Source organism: Oncorhynchus keta, chromosome 1 (genome assembly GCF_023373465.1).
Source record: "Oncorhynchus keta strain PuntledgeMale-10-30-2019 chromosome 1, Oket_V2, whole genome shotgun sequence".
NCBI classification, from domain to species: domain Eukaryota; kingdom Metazoa; phylum Chordata; class Actinopteri; order Salmoniformes; family Salmonidae; genus Oncorhynchus; species Oncorhynchus keta.
The window spans coordinates 56075702-56101630 of record NC_068421.1 but is presented as its reverse complement, the minus strand read 5'-3'; the positions used below and the strand labels follow the sequence as shown (position 1 = coordinate 56101630).

The 25929-nt window shown below is 42.2% G+C and overlaps 1 long non-coding RNA gene across 1 annotated transcript; it reads right to left on the bottom strand.

The window, feature by feature from the left end:
* Window positions 1–19811: 19811 nt before the first annotated feature.
* LOC118395621 (uncharacterized) lies at window positions 19812–24889 on the bottom strand. Its single transcript, XR_004827985.1, has 4 exons — window positions 24797–24889; window positions 21637–21765; window positions 20311–20426; window positions 19812–20213 (listed from the first exon to the last, which is right to left on the bottom strand). It is a non-coding gene; the product is annotated as an uncharacterized LOC118395621 (long non-coding RNA).
* Window positions 24890–25929: the final 1040 nt, after the last annotated feature.

Here is a 25929-nt window from a genome sequence, read left to right as displayed (position 1 = left end):
TCACTCTCATGGCTGATGTTATGTCGGCCAAATTATCCTCAGCACAATGGACAAAAGTCTGTCACACTCTTTTTGTTCTATTCTCAGTGCTTTTGAAATGTTGTTGTACCAAATAACCGTAGTGAATGTATGTATTGATTTTATGATTTGGAATTCAGTCAAATGAATTAAAGAGTCAGCTGCCCTCATTTTAAACGATGGATTTGTTGCTTCCCACCATTGGCCCTTCAGCCACAAGTGTATCCCTCACCTCAGTCTGTTTGGTCTCCATGTGAACTGGGAGAGGAACAAAAAGAGCCTTTTTGGAGCAAACATCACTGCAAAGAATGTGCTCTCACCTCTTTTCCCTATCCTCTACCTTACCCATTTTCCCCACCTCCAATCTCCTCCTCCCCCTCTCCTTTCCCTTTCTGCAGCTACAGTACAGGGCCTTTGACAGGGCCTTTGCAGCTACAGTTCAGACCCCTTGACTTTTTCCATGTTTTGTTACGATACAGCCTTATTAAAAAAAAAATGCATATTTCTTTTTCCTTATCCATCGACACACAATACCCCAGAATGACAAAGCGAAAACAGGTTTTAGAAAGGTTTACACATTTCTAAATAAAAAAAGTACTGATATACCTAATTTACATATGTATTCAAAACCTTTGCTATGACACTCGAAATTGAGCTCAAGTGCATCCTGTTTCCATTGATCATCCTTGAGATGTTTCTACAACTTGATTGGAGGCCACCTGTGGTAAATTCAATTGATTTGACATTATTTGGAAAGGCACACACCTGTATATACAGTTGAAGTCAGAAGTTTACATACACCTAGGTTGGAGTCATTAAAACTCGTTCTTCAACCACTCCACAAATTTCTTGTTAGCAAACTATAGTTTTGGTAAGTCGGTTAGGACATCTACTTTGTGCATGACACAAGTCATTTTTCCAACAATTGTTTGAAGATTAATTATTTAAATTATAATTCAATGTATCACAATTCCAGTGGGTCAGAAGATTACCGACACTAAGTTGACTGTGCCTTTAAACAGCTTGGAAAATTCCAGAAAATTATGTCATGGCTTTAGAAGCTTTTGATAGGCTAATTGACATAATTTGAGTCAATTGAAGGTCTACATGTGGATGTATTTCAAGGACTACCTTCAAACTCGGTGCTTCTTTGCTTGACATCATGGGAAAATCCAAATAAATCAGCCAAGACCTCAGAATTTGTTTTGTAGACCTCCACAGGTCTGGTTCATCCTTGAGGGCAATTTCCAAAAACCTGAAGGTACCACGTTCATCTGTACAAACAATAGTATACAAGTATAAACACCATGGGACCACGCAGCCGTCATAATGCTCAGGAAGGAGACGCGTTCTGTCTCCTAGAGATGAACGTACTTTGGTGCGAAAAGTGCAAATCAATCCCAGAACAACAGCAACGGACCTTGTGAAGATGCTGGAGGAAACAGGTACAAAAGTATCTATATCCACAGTAAAAACAAGTCCTATATTGACATAACCTGAAAGGCCGCTCAGCAAGGAAGAAGCCACTGCTCCAAAAACCGCCATAAAAATGCCAGACTACGGTTTGCAACTGCATATGGGGACAAAGGTCGTACTTTTGGGAGAAATGTCCTCTGGTCTGATGAAACAAAAGTAGAACTGTTTGGCCATAATGACCATTGTTATGTTTGGAGGAAAAAGGGGGAGGTTTGCAAGCCGAAGAACACCATCCCATCCGTGAAGCACGGGGGTGGCAGCATCTTGTGGTGGGGGTGCTTTGCTGCAGGAGGGACTGGTGCACTTCACAAAATAGATGGCATCATGAGGGTGGAATTTTATGTGGATATGTTGAAGCAACATCTCAAAACATCAGTCAGGAAGATAAAGCTTGGTCGCAAATGGGTCTACCAAATGGACAATAACCATTCTTCCAAAGTTGTGGAAAAATGGCTTAATGACAACAAAGTCAAGGTATTGGAGTGGCTAGCATAAAGACCTCAATCCTATAGAAAATGTGTGGGCAGAACTGAAAAAGTATGTGCGAACAAGGAGGCCAATAAACCTGACTCAGTTACACCATCTCTGTCAGGAGGAATGGGCCCAAATTCACCCAACTATTGTGGGAAGCTTGTGGAAGGCTCCTCAAAACGTTTGACCAACGTTAAACCATTTAAAAGGCAATGCTACCAAATACATTGAGTGTATATGAAATTCTGACCCACTGGGAATGTGATGAAAGAAGTAAAGGCTGAAATAAATAATTCTCTCTACTAGCATTCTGACATTTCACATTCTTAAAATAAAAGTAGTGATCCTAACTGACCTAAGACAGGGAATTTTTACTAGGATTAAATGTCAGAAATGGTGAAAAACTGAGTTTAAATGTATTTGGCTAAGGTGTATGTAAACTTCCGACTTCAACTGTGTAAGGTCCCACAGTTGACAGTGCATGCCAGAGCAAAAACCAAGCCATGGGGTTGAAGGAATTGTCCGTAGAGCTCAGAGACAGGATTGTGTCGAGGCACAGATCTGGGGAAGGGTACCAAAACATGTCTGCAGCATTGAAGGTCCCCAAGAACACAGTGGCCTCCATCATTCTTAAATGGAAGAAGTTTAGAACCACCAAGAGCCTAGAGCTCCTAGCTCCTAGAGCTGGCTGCCCGGCCAAAGTGAGCAATCGGGAGAGAAGGGCCTTGGTCAGGGAGGTGATCAAGAACCCAATGGTCACTCTAACAGAGCTCCAGAGTTTCTCTGTGGAGATGGGAGAACCTTCCAGAAGGACAACCATCTCTGCAGCACTCTACCAATCAGGCCTTTATGGTAGAGTGGCCAGACGGACGCCACTCCTCAGTAAAAGGCACATGACAGCCCACTTGGAGTTTGCCAAATCGCACCTAACGACTCACAGACCATGAGAAACAAGATTCTCTGGTCTGATGAAGCCATGATTGGCCTGAATGCCAAGCGTCACGTCTGGAGGACGCATCCATTATTTATGTTAGGAATGTCTAATGAAACATTATGATATGAAGAAAATGTAGCCTATTTCAAAAGTACACAATAGCACATTCTGAGTTGTCCTTATGTTAGGTCCTGATCTGGCTATGCCATATGGCTGTGGGCTACACTAGTTGATTTAGCTGGCAAGATTTGCTTATAATTCATGTGGCGCTATTTTATATTTTTTAATAGTATGAACAATAGCCTACAATTGAACACAGATGAAAAAAAGAAAGGATATTTTCCCCAAACAATTTGAGGGAGTGCGCACATGCCGCTATACTGTGTTGAGCAGAAAAGGCTCCGAACATGCACTGTCCCCTTCATCCTTCATCTCTGGTAGAGGAATCAGTCGAGCAAAAGGACTGATGTGCGATGCTCTTAGCGCTTGCATTTAGCTGTAACCATGACGACAAGTCTTGGAAGGTATATGTCTGCCCTGTATCATCTTTGATGATTCTTAGTGTGATGCAGTACTCCACAAAGCCATCACGATAAGCAGCTGGCAGCTTGCCAAGAAGTCTGTCTACGAGAGGCACATTTCACATTTTCATTGTCATTTTCACCTTCCAGTGACTGCAGCCTTCAGATCAGTGGGAACAGGGAGGGAGAACTCCTATAAGGCATCGTTATGCCCTGGTCTGATAAGTGGGTCTTTCAGGGTGCTGTTGATCTCACTTTGTACCAGCTGGGGAGGCTGACCATACTTTGTTCTTAAAACTATGAGAGCAACAGTATATAGGTTGGTGGCATGCATGTAGAACAGACAGACAGCATGGCAACATGAAAGCGGAAGCCAGCAGGACCTGAAACTTGTAGTGCTCTGATAGGTGACTGTGGATGCCCATCAGGCTGCCTAAGGGAGTGAACGTTATTTATAATAAAGGTTACATGGGGAAAATCGGACATCTGAAATTAAAATGGATTGCCCTCCCTTCAGCAAAATCTATTTGACCTAACCCCTCCCTGAACGCTTAAGAAAAAAAAGTGACCCTCCCCTATACCCAAAATAACAATGTTTTAAAATATGGATAGCAGAGAACACTTCTGTCCACTTCTTGGACAGACCAGGGCCTTAGATATGCAGTTTTAGAAACTGTTCTTTGTTATTTAAGCATTACATGGCAATGCAGGAATTGTGATAGTGCACATGGCTATGGGCCAGAAGGTGGTGGGTTCACAGACCACCGTGGACAAGAGAAGGGGAGGAAAGATCTCCTTTATAGTAAAAGCATTGAATTAATCTATCATCATATTTGCAGGTTCGAGAAATATTTGACCTTTATAAACATTTCATGCAGTTCTACATCAATTTACATATTAGCATAATCTTTTTGAATACCCCACAAATTACAGAAATGCAACAAAACAGTACCTGTTAGCTAATAATTTAATCTGAGACATCATTAGTAATCTGAGCATGGTACACAGGCCTATTTTTCCACCCCAAACAGATAGGTCTACTTTAGAAAAATGGAAGCAACTGCTGGCTGCTCTTCTGTGACTTAACCCAACAAGAGAAAGTCAAAAGTGTTTCCTTAAAAGCTGTCTGAGTTTAACCATCTTCTATTGTACAAAAATAAAATGCTTAATCAATTGATAGCGACAGAATTAGATTACTTCCCAAGCAAAGTCTATTTTTTGTTTACTTGGCTATAGATGGTTGTGGCTCAGCTTCTGAACGTCAACAAAACAAAGATATCTGCATATGCTTTGGAGTCACATCTTTCTCAGATATTTTACAGCTTGTTTCTAGCATAAAGTATCACTGAACAAAGCGCTGTTATACACTGAACAAAAATATAAATGCAACATGTAAAGTGCCAGTCCCATGTTTCATGTTTCCAGAAATGTCTTTCAAATGTTGTGCACAAATTTGTTTATGTCCCTGTTCATGAGCATTTCTCCTTTGCCAAGATAATCCAGCCACCTGACAGGTGTGGCAAATCAAGAAGCTGAATAAACAGCATAATCGTTACACAGTTGCACCTTGTGCTGGGGACAATAAAAGGCCACTCTAAAATGTGCAGTTTTGTTACAGAACACAATGCCACAGATGTCTCAAGTTTTGGGGAAGTGTGTAATTGGCATGCTGACTGCAGGAATGTCAGATCTGTTTCCAGAGAATTGAATGTTAATTTCTCTACCATAAGCCCCCTCCAACGTCATTTTAAAGAATTTGGCTGTACGTATAACCGGCCTCACAACCGCAGACCACCTGTAACCACCCCATTCCAGGACCTCCACATCCTATCACATTTCAGGTAAAACCCAGGCGCAGACTGTGTTGAAGTAAAAATGTTTGTTACAGCAACAGAGGCAGGCAAACGACAGGTCAAGGAAGGCAGGGGTCGATAAACCAGAGTAGTGACAAAGGCACAGGACGGCAGGCAGGCTCAGAGTCAGGCAGAGGTCAGTAAATCCAGAGTAGGGGCAAAGGAACAGGACGGCAGGCAGGCTCAGGGGCTGGCAGACTGGTCAGGCAGGCAGGCTCAGAGTCAGGACAGGAGAGCAGGTCAAAACCAGGAGAGCGAGAAAAAGAGAGACTGGAAAAAATACAACAACACTAAAACTTAAACAAATACAACATGGCATGAAAAGGCACGGGGACAAATCCCAAAACAAACAGGTATACAAAAACACAGGGATGTAAACCCAAACAAAAGAGTGAGATTAAACCTCTAATAAATACACGGAACGAGACCTGTAATAACAATTGCACAATACACGCAGCATGAAAGCCGCAACAACAAAGCACAGGTACTCACAAGACCGACGGACATGGGAACAATAACCGACAAGACAATGGTGAACAGGGGGCGCACACATACAATTACTAATCAGCGGGGGAATGGGAACCAGGTGTGCCGTAATGAGTTCAGTGACGCCTAGAGGCCGATGACATAGACATCTAGAACTGGTGCACGGAATGAGCAGCAGTACCGGGATCCGTGACAGACACATCTATGGATATAGTAGGCTAGAGTCTGTCAAACAAGTAGGCCTACCTATTATTTCTTAAATAGGAAGAAATAGGCTCCAACACAAAGCACTTTTGTTGTTAGTAAAGTCTAATTAAAGTAACCACGCTTCGAGAGTGGCAAGGGAAGTTAATGAATTATCCTAGATATGGCATTACTGCAGGGATGGATGGAAATGTACATAATGGTTACCTGAAGGAAAATGGGGGAAGGTAATATTTTTTCAATTTCAGTCAAAGGGAGGGTTTAGTATTTTGTTTTGTTTAAATCTAGTCCAGGGGAGGGTCATGTCATGTGTAATTGATGAAATATCAATATTTCTCAGTGTTTTAGCCTATATGGTCCTTCTGTAGCTCAGTTGGTAGAGCATGGCGCTTGTAACGCCAGGGTAGTGGGTTCGATCCCCGGGACCACCCATACGTAGAATGTATGCACACATGACTGTAAGTCGCTTTGGATAAAAGCGTCTGCTAAATGGCATATTATTATTATTATTATAATATTTGCATGAAAAACTGTCACCAATTGGGTGGAAACCTAGCTATTATGGAGAAATGTTTGCCATAACCCGGAAATGTCTGGATACAGGCTTCAATTGATAAAAAAAAAGGTTAGTAGCCTCCATGTGGAGCAGAGGCAATCATATATTTTCTTTCCTTCACTTAGTCTCCCTATCCTATCACTGAGTTGAATATTGCATAACCAAAGTACCAGCCTGGTACCTCTGTGTGTGCTGGCTTCTGTTTTCTTGTTGCCATGCTGTATGTTCCTCAGGTGGAATATAGTGGGAGTTTGTTTCATTTGATTCATTTGATACCCACGTGGTGTGAGTATCAGTGCATGATGTTGTATTTGCATGCAATGTATGTTGTTATCATGGCAGAGACGGCCCCTTCGGGGCTTCTCAGGGCTACTGCAGGGCTGCCTGTTCAAGTGGATGATACACTGCAACGAGAGACGATGAGAAAGCAAAAGAGAGAGGCTTTCCATATAAACATACTGACCATTGACTCTCAGTCTGCCACCACTCTGAGACACCATGGTTTCTACTTATGTCTGCACTGTGGGCTGTGTGTGTGTGTGTGTGTGTGTGTGTGTGTGTGTGTGTGTGTGTGTGTGTGTGTGTGTGTGTGTGTGTGTGTGTGTGTGTGTGTGTGTGTGTGTGTGTGTGTGTGTGTGTGTGTGTGTGTGTGTGTGTGTGTGTGTGTGTGGACTCCTTATGTCATCAGTGTCCTTTCTGTGGGGAACATGCTGGCTGAGCAGACCATTAGTATGCTGGTCTAAAGCAGGCAGGGTGGATATAGTAAGCTTAGTGGGCTGGTCCCTAGCGCTACAAGCTTAAACAAACGTAAAGCTCCATCTGCCCGCATACTAGCCCTTTATCGACCAGAGCAACGACCCTCAAACTCTGCATGCTGTGGTCTGTCTATGAGGTGATAAGCGATTGATGGTTTGTGACTGTGTGTGTGACGGTTGTGTGATGGGTTGTGTTTGTGTTTGAGTGTGTACGTGCGTGTGTGAGTGTGTGTGCGTGTGCATACGTGCCTGCAAACAAGGAAATATAGCAGACACTAAATATATCAGTGTAGCGAGGACCTCTCTTATTAATCTCATCAGGAGCTGAGAGATTTCTCCTGTGGGGTATGTGACTGTGTCAGGGTGGGATAAGAGGAACTGAGTCCTCGCAAGGTGTGTCTGCTCTGAACATGGCTGTCAATGCCTTTTCTCTGAAGAACTCTACCCTCTCAAAGACGGCAATTAATCAATAATAATCCAAGAGCCCATCAGGTTGTGTAATGGTGATAGTGGATGAGCAACAAGTAAGGAGGAGGATCCGCAGACTGAGTCCTCTCTCTCTCGCTCTCGCTCTCTCTCTCTCGCTCTCTCTCAGCAACAGTAAAACAGGTTTAGGGAGTGGCCACTGGCCGGTTGTCAGAAAGCACTGGACACAGATGTCAATTCAACGCCTAAATCAAATCAAATGTATTTATATAGCCCTTCGTACATCAGCTGATATCTCAAAGTGCTGTACAGAAACCCAGCCTAAAACCCCAAACAGCAAGCAATGCAGGTGTAGAAGCACGGTGGCTAGGAAAAACTCCCTAGAAAGGCCAAAAACCTAGGAAGAAACCTAGAGAGGAACCAGGCTATGTGGGGTGGCCAGTCCTCTTCTGGCTGTGCCGGGTGGAGATTATAACAGAACATGGCCAAGATGTTAAAATGTTCATAAATGACCAGCATGGTCGAATAATAATAAGGCAGAACAGTTGAAACTGGAGCAGCAGCACGGTCAGGTGGACTGGGGACAGCAAGGAGTCATCATGTCAGGTAGTCCTGGGGCATGGTGTCGTGGAAGGATCAGAATTTGTTGGTAACATTTGTAAGATGTTTAATATTCATCAAATGTGTGTAAATTACTTCTCATCAGAATGGTATTTTTGTATAATACTGTGGCGAGGTTGCAGTTATCTGTTCTATGTCAAAACTAAGTTGCATGGGCCACAGAGAGGGGAGAGGTCAAGGTGTCATCATGTGTAAACATATCTTTTACTCCCTACCTTTCCCAGTGGGGAAAGGAGGGTTGCAGTATCTGGAATCATTCTATGCTCCCTCTAATGTTGTTTCTATCTTAACCTATAGCCTCATTCTCCTCTCCGTGAGTTTGTCCAGGTTTGGTTGTATTTTGAGTTGGTTGTATCTAAATGACAATTTGATATATGCCTGTTGATTTGGAGGATTGGTTTATGGTTCTGGGGTTTGAGAAAGGAGACAGAGCTGAACGATGAATTATGTCTATGCTGTCTGACTATGTGTGTCTTTGCTATTAAAGGAACTCAGTTGCATTGTAAGGGGGGCTCTCAGAGAATTCACTGAGAGACACTGAATTTATCTGAGAGTCACGGGATTGTAATTGAGCTCATATAATTAAAGATGGAGTTTTATAACTAACTCTGACTTGTGTGTGTGGTTTGCTCCCATGATTTGGTAAATAGAGGAAATTTCCACGACAATGGTCCTAGGGCTCAGGTCCTCCGAGAGAGAGAAAGAAAGAGAGAATTAGAGAGAGCATATGTGGGGTGGCCAGTCCACGTTGGTTCAATGTCATTTCATTGAAATGGCGTGGAAACAACGTTGATTCAACCAGTGTGTGCCCAGTGAGTGATTCAGTCCTTAGGACTCATAAAGAGAAGATGGTCAAATACGCACTGGTGGAGATTCACTTAAGCATCCTACTGTATCTGCCACAGGCCTTTGTTACCTGGGCTTAGGGTTTAACACTGGGAAAATGGATTTGTTTTTAAACGGGTTCAGTGGACAAAATGCTAGTCTAAAGTCATTATAGTGAAGGATTTCTATACCATGACCCTACTCTCACACTCTTAAGGACATTATGTGTGGGTATGTGTCGAAATTAAAGCGACATTTTACTGCTTCTCTTTCACTGTATATGTCCATTAATATGTTATTAACATTAATATGTGTCATAACTACATGCAAATACTACATGCAAATACAAGCGTTTCTGCATCACACTGGTAAAAACAGACCATCTACATTTCCTGGTTGTAAGGAACCCAACAATATCCAGAATTCATTGCGATTTCAGGACATAGTAGCGCCGCTGTCAAGGTGGATCCAGTTGAGAATGGGCGACAACAGTTACCAAGGTTACTCACTGGACCAGCCACTCATTCATAGAATATCAGCTTGGAAATAACTATTTATTTTTTATTTTTGTATCAACAACAATTCTAACCAAGTTTAGTTGTGGTGTGGTGCTCAGTACCTGGATGTGCAAACTACAAGCAAGCACAGTGTCACGCCCTGGTCGAAGTATGTATGTTTGTTTTCATTTATTTGGTCAGGCCAAGGGGGTGACATGGGTTATTGTGGTGCGTTTTTGTCATGGGGTTTTTGTGGGGTGTCTAGCATAGTCTATGGCTGCCTGAGGCGGTTCTCAATCAGAGTCAGGTGTTTATTGTTGTCTCTGATTGGGAACCATATTTAGGCAGCCATATTCTTTGAGTATGTCTTTGGAGATTGTTCCTGTCTCTGTGTTAGTTGTCACCAGATAGACTGTATAGGTTTTCACGTTCCGTTTGTTGTTTTTGTATTGTTTGTGTTTTTCTTTATTAAAGATGTATCGAACTAACCACGCTGCATTTTGGTCCGACTCTCCTTCGACGGAAGAAAGCCGTTACACACAGGCTGCTGTGGTACCATTTCATTGGTTACCTGCCGGAGATATTCCTCGGAGCCGAGAGTGGGTGGGGGCAATGATGTGAATACTCCCGTGCAAAGCACCCCATATGTCCATGTTTGTAGCCAACACTTTCAGCCAGAGGATTTTGAAACGGACCTGAAGTCTCAACTGATGTGGTTGCCAGGTCGTTGAACGTTAAAAAGTGAAGCTAGTCCATCAATTTTCCCCTTCACTTCAAACAGGAAGGAATCCGACCAGCCAACATTAGCGTAGCAAAAAATAAGTCGAGCAGAGGTAACCTAGCTAACTTAGCTAACCAACTACCGAACTACATTTGTTTGTCTAAACCAAAATCTAGCTAGCTAGCTTTCATAATACGCTGGCTATATATTCCAAAGCAAATCAATGTAATTAGCCAGCTGCTATCTGGAGTTGTGATTTGTAACTTTGCAAGCTAATTTTAGCTACAGCCTACTGGACTATAATTAACCATTAGTTAGCTAGCTAACTAACTATCGCAGAAGCTAACGTGACTATCCTATGTGTTCTATAGACATAATCTGATCCCACCAACATCAAGTACAGCACCATGAACGAGTGTCACCGTTGCTAAATCTTTCCATGACTCCATGATGAGCCAATAAATATACTGGAGCTTGGCATTAACATGGTTTGTGTCGTGTTGTCATAGCTGGTGTGTTTACAAGTAGGCTACAACTTCTACTGTAGTTTTCTTTATATTATGGAGGCAGAGGCATTTGTAAGGAGGAGATGGTGAGGGTGACTGACTGGTGTCTGTTGGGTGTGGGTACTGAGTGAAGTTGAGTATGCATGATCTATTGACATCAGGTGAATGGGTAGATATACCCTGCAAACAAAAATGAGTCATTAGGATGTCCCCCCGGAAAGTCATGAAATGGTTGCCAGGTCAGGACATTGTGTCATGGTCTCCTGGAGGTTTTGTCCTGTTCCCAGATTGTTCCGGGACGTACCCAAGGAAGTTGTTTCAAGATCCCCTGAAAGTTTTTGTCTAGTTCCCGGTTTGTCCCGAGGACATCCCTGAGGACATTTTTAGGACGTTCTTGGAATGTTGTGTCATGGTCCCCTGGAGGTTTTTGTCTAAAACACGGTTTGTTCTGGGGACGTTTGTGATGGAAATGTTTATGTTTGTGTTTTTCTAATAACCAATTTCTGTGTCATTGCAAGTGACTGATTGAACTACTGATCTATTATTCACAGCTCTTTGGCTTTTGGCAATGTTAGTGACACCTCCACACACAGTGCTTTTACCATACAATGCTATCAACATGCATATTTGGACACGATTTGACATACATGACTGCATTGTCCATGTTCATTTATACAATAATGATGTCCTAATTATGTCCCCAGCTGGGATTTTAACTCACAACCTTTTGGTTCACAGCATTCTGCTCTTCCTGCTGTGTCGATTAATTCTTTTGCCGGTATTCCTACAATTTGCAGTAAAGCTCTGCTATGTTAAAAATACACTCAAGAAAAACTACTATGTTTATCATAGTGATTCAGGAGTAACATTAAAACGGAATAATATGCCCCACCAACATTAGGCAACTACTGAACAGGCAACTCCGGGATGCTGGCCGTCTAGGCAGAGTTGCAAAGAAAAAGCCATCTCGGACTGGCCAATAAAAGATTAAGATGGGCAAAAGAACACAGACACTGGACAGAGAAACTCTACCTAGAAGGCCAGCATCCCGGAGTTGCCTCTTCACTGTTGACATTGAGACTAGTGTTTTGCGAGTACTATGTAATGAAGCTGCCAGTTGAGGACTTGTGAGGCGTCTGTTTCTCAAACGAAACACTCTAATGTACTTGTCCTCTTGCTCAGTTGTGCACCTGGGCCTCCCACTCCTCTTTCTATTCTGGTTAGAGCCAGTTTGTGCTGTTCTGTGAGGGGAGTAGTACACAGCGTTGTACGAGATCTTCAGTTTCTTGGCAATTTCTCACATGGAACAGCCTTCATTTCTCAGAATAAGAATAGACTGATGAGTTTCAGAAGAAAGTACTTTGTTTCTGGCCATTTGAGCCTGTAATCGAACCCACTCCAAATATTCAACTAGTCTAAAGAAGGCCAGTTTCATTGCTTCTTTAATCAGACAACAGTTTTCAGCTGTGCTAACATAATTGCAAATGGGTTTTCTAATGATCAGTTAGCCTTTCCAAATTATAAACTTGGATTAGCTAACACAACGTGCCATTGGAACTCAGGAGTGATGGTTGCTGATAATGGGCCTCTGTACGCCTATGTAGATATTCCATTAAAAACTCAGCTGTTTCCAGCTACAATAGTCATTTACAACATGAACAGTATCTACACTGTATTTCTGATCAGTTTGATGTTATTTTAATGGACAAGAAATGTGCTTTTCTATAAAAACAAGGTCATTTCTAAGTGTCCCCAAACTTTTGAACGGTAGTGTATATCTTTTTTTTACTAAAATAGCGGTGCAGATTGTAGTCTTTTGCTAAGTGCAAAGATGTATTATAGGTAATGAATGTGTAGGGCACTTCTGAAATTCTGGAGACTTTGTGGCGCAGCAGAGAGATCAGTTTCCCTGAAATCCAGAGGTTGTGAATTCAAATCCCAGGTGGGGTCATATTGAAAGTCAGTACCAAGTGATCAGGTCAAATTTAGTCATATTGTGATTTATTAAATATTTGTACACAATTTTAGCTGAACAGCGTACCACAGCTTAAAATCCCAATACCATTTCATTACTTTACTTATAATGGTTTGGGACACCTGGGACCATCTCATGACAAAAACCTCCAGCAGACCATGACACAACTTCCCAAGAACGTCCTAGAAATTTCCTTGGGGACGTTCCTGGGACAAACTGGGAACTACACAAAACCTCCAGGGGACTATTTCACAACATCCCAAAAACTTCCTCGGGGACGTCCCCGGGACAAACCAGGAACTAGACAAAACCTGCAGGTGACCATGACACAACGTCCTGACCAGCAACAGAAGCCTAATGTTTTTATATTTTCCAAAAGACTTAATCTTCTCTGTCTTGTCTTTATAAACACACAGGCCACCTGGAGGCATTGCACAGTGCTCTCCTGAAGTACAACTCAAACTGGCAGCATTTTGGGCTCCTGGACATGAAGGGAGAGGACACATCTTGTTATCCCGGATTATAATGAGAATGTGGGATGCAAACAAGCCCGGACAGCCAAAGGTATTTATGAAAGCATATTGTCCAAAGCACAAGGTGCACCTATGCAATATTCATGTTGTTTAATCAGCTTCTTGATATGCCACACCTGTCAGGGGGATGGATTATCTTGGCAAAGGAGAAATGCTCAAAATGAAATATGTTTTATAGAATGTCTGGGATCATTAATTTCAGCTCATGAAACATGGGACCAACACTTTCCGTGTTGTGTTTATATTTTTGTTCAGTATAGTACCCCTCTGTTTTGAGAAAACACCGCCTGCGAGGGTGGGAACACAATTGGACAAGGATGTAGGGCTCCCGTCAGGCTATCGTCTTTACAAATCCAGGGAAAATTTGTCCAATCGCTCTATTGAACAAGGACAACCATATCTATAGGCTGCTAGAGTGATCGCGCAGTCGGCGGAACACAAAGGCCACAATAATTGCTGCAAAACATGACTCCATTCATTTTTAGATCAGACAGCAGGCTCAATCATACCGCCTTGGTGCATAATTATGTCTCATCACTCATAATTAGCTAAGGAGACTTGAAAAAGTTTCCCTTTAAGAAGGGATGTTTTTTATTATGGTCGTTGTCCATGTAGGTGTCCCAGAAAAAAGCAATCAGCTTGTTACTTTTCCTAAAACTATATAGAGACCCACAGATATTCATGCATCCATAATAGTCTCTGAATTAGGTAACTACACAATCCATTATACCCTGTAATGAATTACCAGTAGGTACCATAAAAAGAACCATGCAAAACATTCTTTGAAAATGTTCCTATTTATCGTTTCTTTGGGGAAATGCATCCCTCTGTAACAGACATGTTTTATCACAGTTGTTGTGGTCATGTGCATTTTGTCCTGTTTTTTTTATTTATTTTACTAGGCAATTCAGTTAAGAACAAATTCTTATTTTCAATGACAGCCTAGGAACAGTGGGCTAACTGCCTTGATCAGGGGCAGAACGACAGATTTTTACCTTGTTGGCTCGGGGATTCGATCTTGCAACCTTTCGGTCCAACGCTCTAACCTCTAGGCTACCCGCCGCTGTAACTTATCCCAGCTTGTGAGCCTGGGGAGACATCTATTAGTGTAACACCCATAAATCTCTCTGTGTGTGTTTAATGAAAAGGTGTTGGTTCTGACACTCCCATGAAATAGATAATATATTCACTCATCCGTGGGAATCACCCCCTGAAAAATCTGAATACAGAATCAGAAGATTATTCTTTTTTTTAACATATATTTTTTCACAAAAGTAGTCTACTGGGCCTTTAATAGTCTTGCATTAGTGGACCGATATAGCCTTTTGCAGAACCAGCTAAATGTTTTCTCCAGCCTGAAAGCAATCAGATGTTAGCTTTAAGAGTAACATGTATCATAAAGAACATTAGTCTTTCAAGAGATTTGATTCTGCATATTACAGTAAATGGTATGATTCTAACGGGAGAGAGAAAATGACAAATTTCTTGATTTTAAATTAACTCCATGTAGCCATTTAGTCTCATCTGTGTGTAAGTGGTTTATGAGAACAGTGGCAGGCCTCCTCTGGCTCTTATGATATAATCTAGCTCTTAGTCACAGAGAGAGGATGGGGGGAACCTTTAGCCATGCTGTGCAAGGGGGTGATGGGCTCTGCTGAGAAGGGACCATGCTAGTCTATAATCCCTGTGAAGTAGTTCAGCCTCCACGGCTGCTGCTTTCCTGCCACCCACTCCTCCTCCCCCACTGGTAGCACAAGCAAGCTCACTGTGAATGGTACTCAGGAACTCAAAGCAATGTTTTGAGGCACGGTTGTGCCAATAACACTTAAAATGAAATTTTCTCTTCTGGAAAGTCATGTAGAATTTCCCATCTCAGACTGAGTACTGGACTGAATTGGGGTTAGAAGTGCTGCTCTGGAGGAATGTGACAGCGCGCTTGTAAACTCCAGAGAATTCCAAACTGGGAATTGCTGGAAGATAGTCAGAGCACCTAGCAGCTGAGTACATGGGTTTGTTTGTTTGTGTGTGTGTGTGTGTGTGTGTGTGTGTGTGTGTGTGTGTGTGTGTGTGTGTGTGTGTGTGTGTGTGTGTGTGTGTGTGTGTGTGTGTGTGTGTGTGTGTGTGTGTGTGTGTGTGTGTGTGTGTGTGTGTGTGTGTGTGTGTGTGTGTGTGAGTGTGTGTGTGTGTGTGCGTGCGTGTGTGTCGAGGACATCTGTGTGAGTTCTTGGGAATGTAGCTTAAGCTAAGCATCTGCTGTGACTGTGTTGCTGGTATATTGTACAGTTTAGGAAGTAAATAGCTCTGTGAGAAAGCTGGCACTCTAATGCAGTTATCAATAGGCTACTAAACTGTATGTAGCTGAAAACCATACATATCCTATAATGAATTATAGAGTCATTAATGCCAAAAACCCTGTTTCTAGAGCTTTGTGACAGGATGTGGTACAGATAATCAACTCCTACATATTATATTCTGGTAAGAGCAGACTCTGTTTAAGTGCAGTGCAGTTCACCCACTCCACTTCACATACAGTGCATTCTGACCCCGTGACTTTTTCCACATTTTGTTATGTTACAGCCTTATTCTAAAATGGATTACATGCACTGTCAACTGTGGGACCTTATATAGACAGGTGTGTGCCTTTCCAAATCATGTACAATCAATTGAATTTAGAAGAAAAAGAAACGCACACCTATTTAGGCGAGGTGCTGGCTAGCGGAGTAGAAAACTTGAAAACTCTAGGAGCTCAGATGCAAAAATTGAATTACCAACGTTTCGACAGCCAAGCCAACTCCATCAGGATATAATCACAAACACTGCGGGATGACTCGTTTATATAGTGTCAAAAGACACAGGTGTCTGTAATCATGGCCAAGAGTGGCCTAATATCATTGGTGAATTCTCAAATATTAAAATGGCATACAAATTAGCATAAAAACAACAAAATGGATAGCATACGACCATAGATTCATTTTAGACTACACAAGCTTACAAAAAATTACAATGGCAAAGTCACAATAATCACAAGAATGGCTTCAGATCAAAGTCTACGTCAATTGAATCAATTGAATTTACCACAGGTGGACTCCAATCAAGATGTACATTTACATTTACATTTAAGTCATTTAGCAGACGCTCTTATCCAGAGCGACATCTCAAGGACGATCAATGAAAACCGGATGCATCTGAGCTAAATTTCGAGTCTCATTGCAAAGAGTCTGAATACTTATGTAAAAAAGGTATGTATGTTGTTTATTATTGAGAAATTTACTCAAAACCTGTTTTGCCTTTGTCATTTTGGGGTATTATTTGTAGATTAATGAGGAAAACATTTTATTTAATCAATTTTAGAATAAGGCTATAATGAAATAATGTGGAAAAAGTCAAGGGGTCTGAATACCCTCTGAATGCACTGTACATCATTTTACAAGCTACAGATGAGGTGTCTGCTTGCTCCAGTTTAGTGCATACATTCACGAATGTCCCAAGCAAAGCCACAACACATATCAGGACTCAGGACTGTGTTATACATAACCTGTGACCAATGTCCCCCCCCCCCCAAAAAAAAAAATTCATGCACTGGGCAAATTTCAGGTCTGCTGAGCGCAAACTTGAATGTTGTGAAAATTGTGTGCAACTTCCGGGGGGGGGTTTACTGTGAACACTGAGGCGGTACCCACTTTAGGTTACAGTCTAGGCCACTGTGTAGGCCACTGTGGCTATTTGATCATAATGTAGGCCCACCAGAGTGGCCTACCATCAAATAATATGGAGAAAATGCATCCCGTACCATTGTATCATGTAAAAACTTATGCCATCTCGATTTAGAACAAAAGTTAGCAAAAATGTCCAGTCATCAAGCTAGGTAAAATATAATTTGAAATATGTTAAAGTGATTAAGACTGAATTAGATCAAAGGTCATTCAATGATAAATATTGTGTAGCATCTTTAACCAATAGCCTAACAAATGAACAAACTCTTTAAAAAATACAAAGACTTTTGATTGTCTTTATTAATACATCCTCTACATCAAATTTCAGCCAGACCGACCAGCCAGCCCGAGCTGCCTGCACACCCAACCCCCAACAATCTAGTCAATAACTCAACTGTCTCCCAGTACAATTTCCCAATTCAATTTCCTTCCCATTTTATTCCCAAGGGAAAGGTTTGAAAAATGAAGAGAAAAAAGCAACACCACATAGACCTCAAATATACATTAACACACAGAAACCACAAATCCTCCATATAATTAATATCATAGGACTAATAGTATGGTAGAGCTCTTGTTACTTGCATACGATATAGCTGGGTCGCCCCATCCTGTCAATGTGCTGGGGTACAGGTTAGTCGAGGTCATTTGTACATGGAGGTAGGGGTGAAGTGACTGCATAAATAATAAACAGCGAGTAGCAGCAGTGTACAAAACAAATGGGGGGGGTCAATGTAAGTAGTCTGTGGCCTTTTGATTACTTGTTCAGTAGTCTTATAGCTTATGGCTTTTTTCCTAGACTTGGCGCTCTGGTACCGCTTGCCGTGTGCTAGCAGAGAAAACAGTCTATGACTTGGGTGACTGGAGTCTCTGACAATTTTTTGAGCTTTCCTCTGACACCGCCTAGTATATAGATCCTGGATGGAAGGAAGCTTGGCCCCAGTGATGTACTGGGCCATACGCACTGTCCTCTGTAGTGCCTTGCGGTCAGATGCCGAGCAGTTGCCATACCAGGCAGTGACGCAACCAGTCAGGCAGGATGCTCTCGATGGTGCAGCTGCAGGAACTTTTTGAGGATCTGGGGACCCATGCCAAATCTTTTCAGTCTCCTGAGGGGGAAAAGGTGTTGTCGTGCCCTCTAAACGACTGTCTTGGTGTGTTACGACCATGACAGTTTGTTGTTGATGTGGACACCAAGGAACTTGAAACTCTCGACCCGCTCCACTACAGCCACGTCGATGTTAATGGGGGCCTGTTCGGCCCGCCTTTTCCTGTCATCCACGATCAGTTCCTTTGTCCGCTAGGGATTGCCTAAATAGGTATCCCCCCTGACCTGGGCATGCTTTCATTGGGCATGCATTTCTTAACCACTATAAATGCTTGATTACACAGTTTCTTCAGATAACAGTCTCCAGTAGCAACATTTCCAAGCGAACAAAAACAGGGAGAAGGGAGAATCTGTAGACATGCTAAAAATAAAAAGGAACATACTGTTTGCCAGAATTCAGCCGGCTTTCATAAGACCATAACATATGCAAATATGTCCCCTTTGTGTTTTAAACCTCAAGCAGAGGAATGACATTTCTGAGTGCATGTAATTCAGTTTCACTAGCATTTAGTACGTTATATGAATAGCCTTAAAGTACAGTAATGTATATCTGACATGATATGAACATGACTGGGCATTCAAACATATCTGTATCTATTCATCATCAGCAATAGCTTCTACCAGGTCTTCCTCTCCTCACATATTTGTTTGACATGTTTTGTGTCTAGAAAAGCCTCTATCAACCCTTGAAACAGTTTGGAAGTCAACTTTGAAGGTTTGTCAGACTATAGCATCTGGATTGTCCAGTGTTTGCTGCACAGGGAGAATAAAAATTCACCTCACCCAGTCACAGACTGGTCTTGCCTGGCAGCGTGACCCTGCTGAGACCCCTGTCACCATCTGATCCTCCTAAAACGAGGCATCACAAAGAATGACCTTGGTGTACATTTATACATTATATTATCCAATTATAGAATCAATGGTTCAATAATTGAAATTACTGTTATTCCCAGGTCCGAGACTGTAGCTTTAAGCTTAAACTTCTGTCTTGTAACTACTGTAGGTCTACCCAACAATTCAAGATGGAACTTTGTATAATTCATTGATTGTTAATATACTGCAGAATTCACATGAGCTCCATAGACTGGTATTCCATGGCCGTTTTACCCTGCTGGGACCCCAGACAGACATCTTTGGGATGAAAATATTTTTATTGTCCCACAAATCATTTGGAAACAATCCTTTTTTTTTTGCTTTGTATGCAATTAGCCTACTTATTGTATTAAAAGCATATATTATTTGCATTATTCACACAGAATTTGCTGCTTGAACTTCAGTAACCTACCTCTCCTTGTTGGGCGTGAGAGTTAAAATGCGCCTAGTACCTGTGGGCTCATTGAAATAGAGATGGATGCCTACATGGGAGGAGAATCACGTGACAGTTAACTTGCATATGAATTTAACTTAAATATTATTACACTGCAGTTTATGACAGTGTCTGTGAATAAATATTGATCATGGAAAGAAGTGGAGGGGTCTCAACCAACGTGAGTTGAAGTGCAATCAAAACATGTAAATCATCATTGAAAAGGCACAACGCGCACATAGGTTAGGCTACTATGGTGAGCAAGCATTGCACACTTCATTTTCAAAAAGTATTTATTACCCATTTGTCTCTGCCTGCAAATCGTCCTCCTAAAAGCTAGGCTATATCCTATAGGGCTATACAGTGGTGATTTTAGAATGTAAATATTGGTGGGGCATGCCAGTAAAGCCACTAGACAACACAGCACAACACTAAACAATACATGAATTTCACTATAAGACTTAGAGGAGGAGACTGGGATAAGGTAACCAAGTTATTTACTGACAAATATGGGGTGCAGGCCAGGGAAAGCTTGGGCGGGTTGCAGGGAGGCAGGTTCTGAGGCTGAGCCTGGAGCTAGGGGAGTTGGGGCTGGGTAAGCAGGTCCGGAGAGAAATCCAAGTAAGCGGTAGAGTGGGGGATCCAGGACAGAGTAGCAGGACTGACGAGATGTGGAACTGGAGACAGGGACCAGAGTCAGAGCAGACAAAACTGTAGCGGAGAGGAAAACAGCATCAGGCAAGGGACAACAGGCACAACACGAAAACAGAATCTATGCAGGAACAAACGGTTAAAAATGCAGACTGACTGAGCAGAGGTTACGATCTGGCAGCGTGGAAGTGGCAGGCCTGAGTATTTGTAGTGGTCTTGATTATGGAACATGTTGCAGCTGGTGGAGATCTGCTCTGCCTCCAGCACACCTGTCTACACACACAAAAACACACACACAGACAGAGAGAAAGAGGGAGAAAGCACTGGGGGAGTGGAGGCAGGGTAGGGAGACACAGGATGAGCAGTAGAGGGTGTGGCATGGAGTGAATCCTTAACACTGCTACACCTGGCTATCAGCGGAGCCTTGTCTGGCAGCAAAACAGTTCATTCAGCCTCATTTACTGCCTTTAAAAAAACAGCTGATTTGCATAAACATTGCTGACTTGCATAAACAAATGTGGTTTACACTGACAATTGAGATGTACAAACTATGGCATAAGGGGACGACGAGCTGATAAGAGGCAGTCCAGAGAGTACCTTCTTCCATATATTTGGGGAGTCTCCCAAATGCCTTTTGGCGAACACCAAACGTATTTGCTTATTTTTTTCTTTAAGCAATGGCTTTTTTCTAGCCACTCTTCCGTATAGCCCAGCTCTGTAGAGTGTACAGCTTAGTGGTCCTATGAACAGATACTCCAATCTCCGCTGTGGAGCTTGCAGCTTCGTCAGGGCTATCTTGGGTCTCTTTGTTGCCTCTCTGATTAATGTCCTCCTTGCCTGGTCTGTGAGTTTTGGTGGGCGGCCCTCTCTTGGCAGGATTGTTGTGGTGCCATATTCTTTAAAAAAAAATTATGGTGGATTTAATGGTGCTCCGTGGGATTTTCAAAGTTTCGGATATTTTTTTATAACCCAACCTTGATCTGTACTTCTCCACAATTTTGTCCCTGACCTGTTTGGAGAGCGCCTTGGTATTCATGGTGTCACTTGCTTGGTGGTGTTGCAGACTCTGGGGTCTTTCAGAACAGGTGTGTATATATACTGAGATCATATGACAGATCATGTGACACTTAGATTGCACACATGGACTTTATTTAAATAATTAAATTACTTCTGAGGGTAATTGGTTGCACCAGATCTCTATTTAGGGGCTTCATAGCAAAGGGGGTGAATACATATGCACACACCACTTTTCAGTTGTTTTTTTTAAGACATTTTTGAAACAAGTAGTTTTTTTCATTTCACTTTACCAATTTGTACTATTTTGTGTATGTCCGTTACATGAAATCTAAATATAAATCTAGTTAAATTATAGATTGTAATGCAACAAAATAGGAAAATGCCAAGGGGGATGAATACTTTTTGCAAGGCACTGTACATTATTTAGACATTAGCATAAATTAGCATAATACATTTTTGGACTCACCTTGTTGTGCTGTGCTCACTTGAACAGGAAGGTGGTGCGGCAGTGCTTTGTGGGAACATTTTCTTATCAAAATTTGTCATCAAAGTCTGGCATCCTCTGGATTTATGGTATTTTCAAGACAACTGGGAACTGGGGAAAAAAACAAGGTCGAATCATGACGTTAGTAATCTTCAGGTCGGAGCTCTAAAAAGAGGCCATAGTTCCCGACTTGGAATTCCGGGTTGGATGACCATTCAAAATGTATGTTCCCAGTCGGAGTTCTTTTTCCCAGTTGTCTGAGAATTCCCAGTTCAGAGTACCAGTCTAAAGTTTGGACACACCTACTCATTCAAGTTTTTTTTTTTTTTTTACTATTTTCTACATAGAATAATAGTAAAGACATCAAAACTATGACATACTACATGATTCCATATGTGTTAACTAAAAAAAGTGTTAAACAAATCAAAATACATTTGATATTCTTCAGTAACCACCCTTTGCCTTTATGAGAGCTTTGCACACTCTTGGCATTTGACATAAACACTTAAGAGGACCATTGGAAGACCACCTTCCATCAGCCCCACAACCCCCAGGTCCTATATCTGGCTCATGTCCCTCTCCTTAGCCCAGTCTCCTCCCTGAAATAGCCTTCGCTGCCTCCTGGCTTAGGCACTGCTAGATTTGTCTCCCGTCACACTTCCTCACCTCAGCTCATCGCAGTAATCAGCCAAGAGATAGAGGAGGAGGAAGTCAAGAGCTAGGTCAGGACATGACAGGGTGGGCAGAGGAGAGGCAGACAACTGGAGGCGTAGGAGGGTGCGAGGGGAGGGGTGAGGGGGTTTGGCTGTCTGACAACACAGGCTTGGCTCCTCTCCACTGGCCTGTCCAGACTCTTTCTATGTACGTTTTAAATCGACTGGGGCTCTCTTAGAGTAACAATTAAGTCAATTTGTCTTTAAAAAATGGCAGATTATTTGCGTACGTCATTAGAGACGTAGAAACGTATGCCTTGGATGCCATAATTGTTTAGACACCATTCGTTTAATTGTGTGCAAGAGGCATAGCAATCCAATATACTCAAAACAAAGCACTACTGTCTCATACTATTACCAGATATGATATTGTTACTGTGTCTTAGCTTGGCTTAATTGTCTCTTCCTTTTTGCCCGGCAGGCATAGTAGCACTGTACAGTAACTCTCCATGGGCAGAACAAGCCGTATCTGTGTCCGTAGTAGCCAGCATGTCTAATTCTGACATTTTTTCCACTAATTTGTCTTTTCATCAGATCTTTTCAATTTTTTTTGAGCTGATCTGATTGTTCAAAAAACCTATTTGTGAAAAAAATATCCGAATTTGTCTTGCCTGTCTAAACGCAGCATAGGAGGGGTGAAAGGTCAAGACTGTGCAAAGGGTATTGATCAATTAGCCTGTGTGCTTTCTCATTCTCTGAATTTCTTGAGATGGATGCAGGAAAGTGGGATGATGTTTCCCTATGGGGGAGTGTGCCGTCTCATGTGTAGCGTCGAGTGGGAATTGGTTGTCAGAATAGGAATGTTACGGCAACGTTTCCTTATAATTGGTATAGTGTAGATTATTAGAAAAATGTTTTGTGCAATGCTCAGAAAATATTCCCGGAATAGTATGAATTTAGCCATAGCTTACATACCCTCCCATACCCTCACCACACCATAGGTAAAAATAAAGAGGGATACCCAACATTTCTGTCCCCAATCTGTTTCTCCAGGGGAGTGTTGTTCTCTCCCGTGCTGTGGTAAGTAGAACTGAGGTGGATCAGAAAGGAGGAGGGCCCTGAGACGGTTGACCAGCATTTGGTTTACAGTGTGGGACAGATATTTATCTTAGCTGACATTGTCAGTGTGCTCACTACTCCTCCTTCTCATTAATTGTGTCTGTCTGAGAGAGATGGGGAGAAATTGAGAGAGAGAAAGAGAAGCTGACTGGTAGAACTGCGTTATTGTGTCATTGGCACAAGGCTTGTGAGTAGCTGACACACTCAGACTGAATCATCCTCAAACTACTGTGAAAGTAACAGCAGATTTTTATTTTTTAGCAGAGACAGTTTCACAATACCGCAAAGCAAGTTTCAAACTGGTGTCAAAGTTCAAACCGGTGCCATTCTGTAAAGAGGTTATGTGAACACTCAAGTACAATAATATAAACACAATATTCTCAGGTGCTGCCACATTGTCATGTCATATTTTCAGGCATTGGTAAGTATCAACTGAATACGTTGCTGTGGTATAACTCATAAAGAACTTTAACAGTAGATGGCATACTGGATTGAACCAGTTCCAGTTTGGCATGTCAATAAGCAGTATCGTGCTGGAAAAGTACCAACAGAATGTGAAGTACGTCACCCAGAATGTTGTCACGCATTGTTCTTTTGCCTCACTCTGAAACGAAGATGATGAAAGTGATGCCTTCCTTTTTTTATTATGGCTAAAATAAGAGGATAACCTATACCGCTCCTGAATGGTGTTGTTCCTTACATTTCCGTTGGCTTTTCACCAACACCCCGTACTTTATCTTTGTGCTCTGTTCAAAGAATAGCTGAAACTCTCCTTGTAGATTGGTTCATTATTTCCCTGGTCCATTGTTCAATCTCACTGGAAAGTATTGTTCTACATGGTGCCACAAATGAAACAGTGAATATTATTTTGGATTCTTATGTCACTTCCTCCCAGTGTCTTCTTGGCCTGCAGGAAGTTGTAGTGCACACAAGCATGCGCATAGTCGCATACACTGCTTGTTATTTTTGGTCCACTGGAGTACAAAAGTAGACCTCATGGATTTAACAATAGGGAGAATCTGAGATCAAGAAGAAGAGACAGAGAGAGAATCTTGGCCCAAAACAAATGTGGACTTTTTGTTCAACTACAGCATATCACCAGAGGCTCAGTTTAAACCAGGCTCACTGTTTCAAAGATGAGGAGCTCGAGGCTGAATCAATCTATGACTACTTTGAGTTTCGGGCAATTGAAGAAACTGGTAACAAGCATATGCAGGCAAACTATTATCAAAAGTACATATCAATGTAGTCATGTTTCATGTAGTGCAATGGCTGACAAAAAGTAAACATTGCTTGCCTCGTAACGGCCCTTGTTCAGGAGAGAAGGAGGAATGGAAAGTATTGCCCATAAATCAGTAGCGCATACTCACAGGGGTCTGTCCTGTCTGTCCTGGCCCTGCTTCCATCCGCCATGACGCCTGTTTATCTTACACACTTCCTGCAGATGGACACTGCTGGACCTGAAACAGACACACACACACACCACACACACGCGCGCCCCCCCCCCCACACACACACACACACACACACACACATGCGTACCCGCACACACACACACACGTGCGCACCCACACACACACACAGAAACATTCCAGATGATAAATCATAGCATTGTGGACCTGTCAGAAGAGACCCAGGAGGCTATAGCATTAGCATGGTCAACCTGGAAGAACAACAAGACCAGCTGGGTTGCCTGTGGGTCTATAGCAGCAGCACACACACGCACACACACACGCACAAACGATGGCTGCTCTCTCCATCACAGCAGCCCCATTATGCCTCCCTCCCTCCCTCCACAGGCCAACAGGGACAGGTCAAACACAACACAGCAAGCCTATATTTAGCAACCCTCTCCTGTTTTTCCTGAATATGCTTAATGTTTTGGTAGCGTGCTCAGGCATGTGTGGCCCAGAGGATATACTCCCTGACTCTAAATTCAGCAAAGTACAGTAGAGTACATTGAGGGCAGTGGTGTAGTGGAGGGTATATGCAGGTACACGCTGTATACTCACGTAGTCCCCACTGATACGTATCAAGGTAGTGTAGTGGAGGTATACGCTTAAAGTGTTGATGAACTATTATTTATTCACATTTAAGGCGCAGCAATGTACACATGGCAGTAGGCCTACACGTGAATGTTCCATAAATGCAATTTGCGGGAAAACACAGTTCTAAAATGTGCACCAGACATTCAAGCGGTTTCATGGACAGACATAGGTGGAAATATCAGTTAAAAAGAGGGGGGAATTTAAAGATGCAAGGACTATCATGGCTTGCTAATATGATTAGGATATTTATTGCCTTTGGTTGCAAGGCAATGAAAGAAAGTGGAAAGAAAACCAATCGAACAGGATACGCATATGAGTAAGTCTTTATAATAATAACGGTCTCCACGTTTGAATGGTGGGATTTTGGCTACAGGCGACTTTGAAGCAAGGTAAGACATGCCTCATAATATGAAGTAAAATGTCCAGGTTTCAAACCATTAAGGAACAGGAAAAAA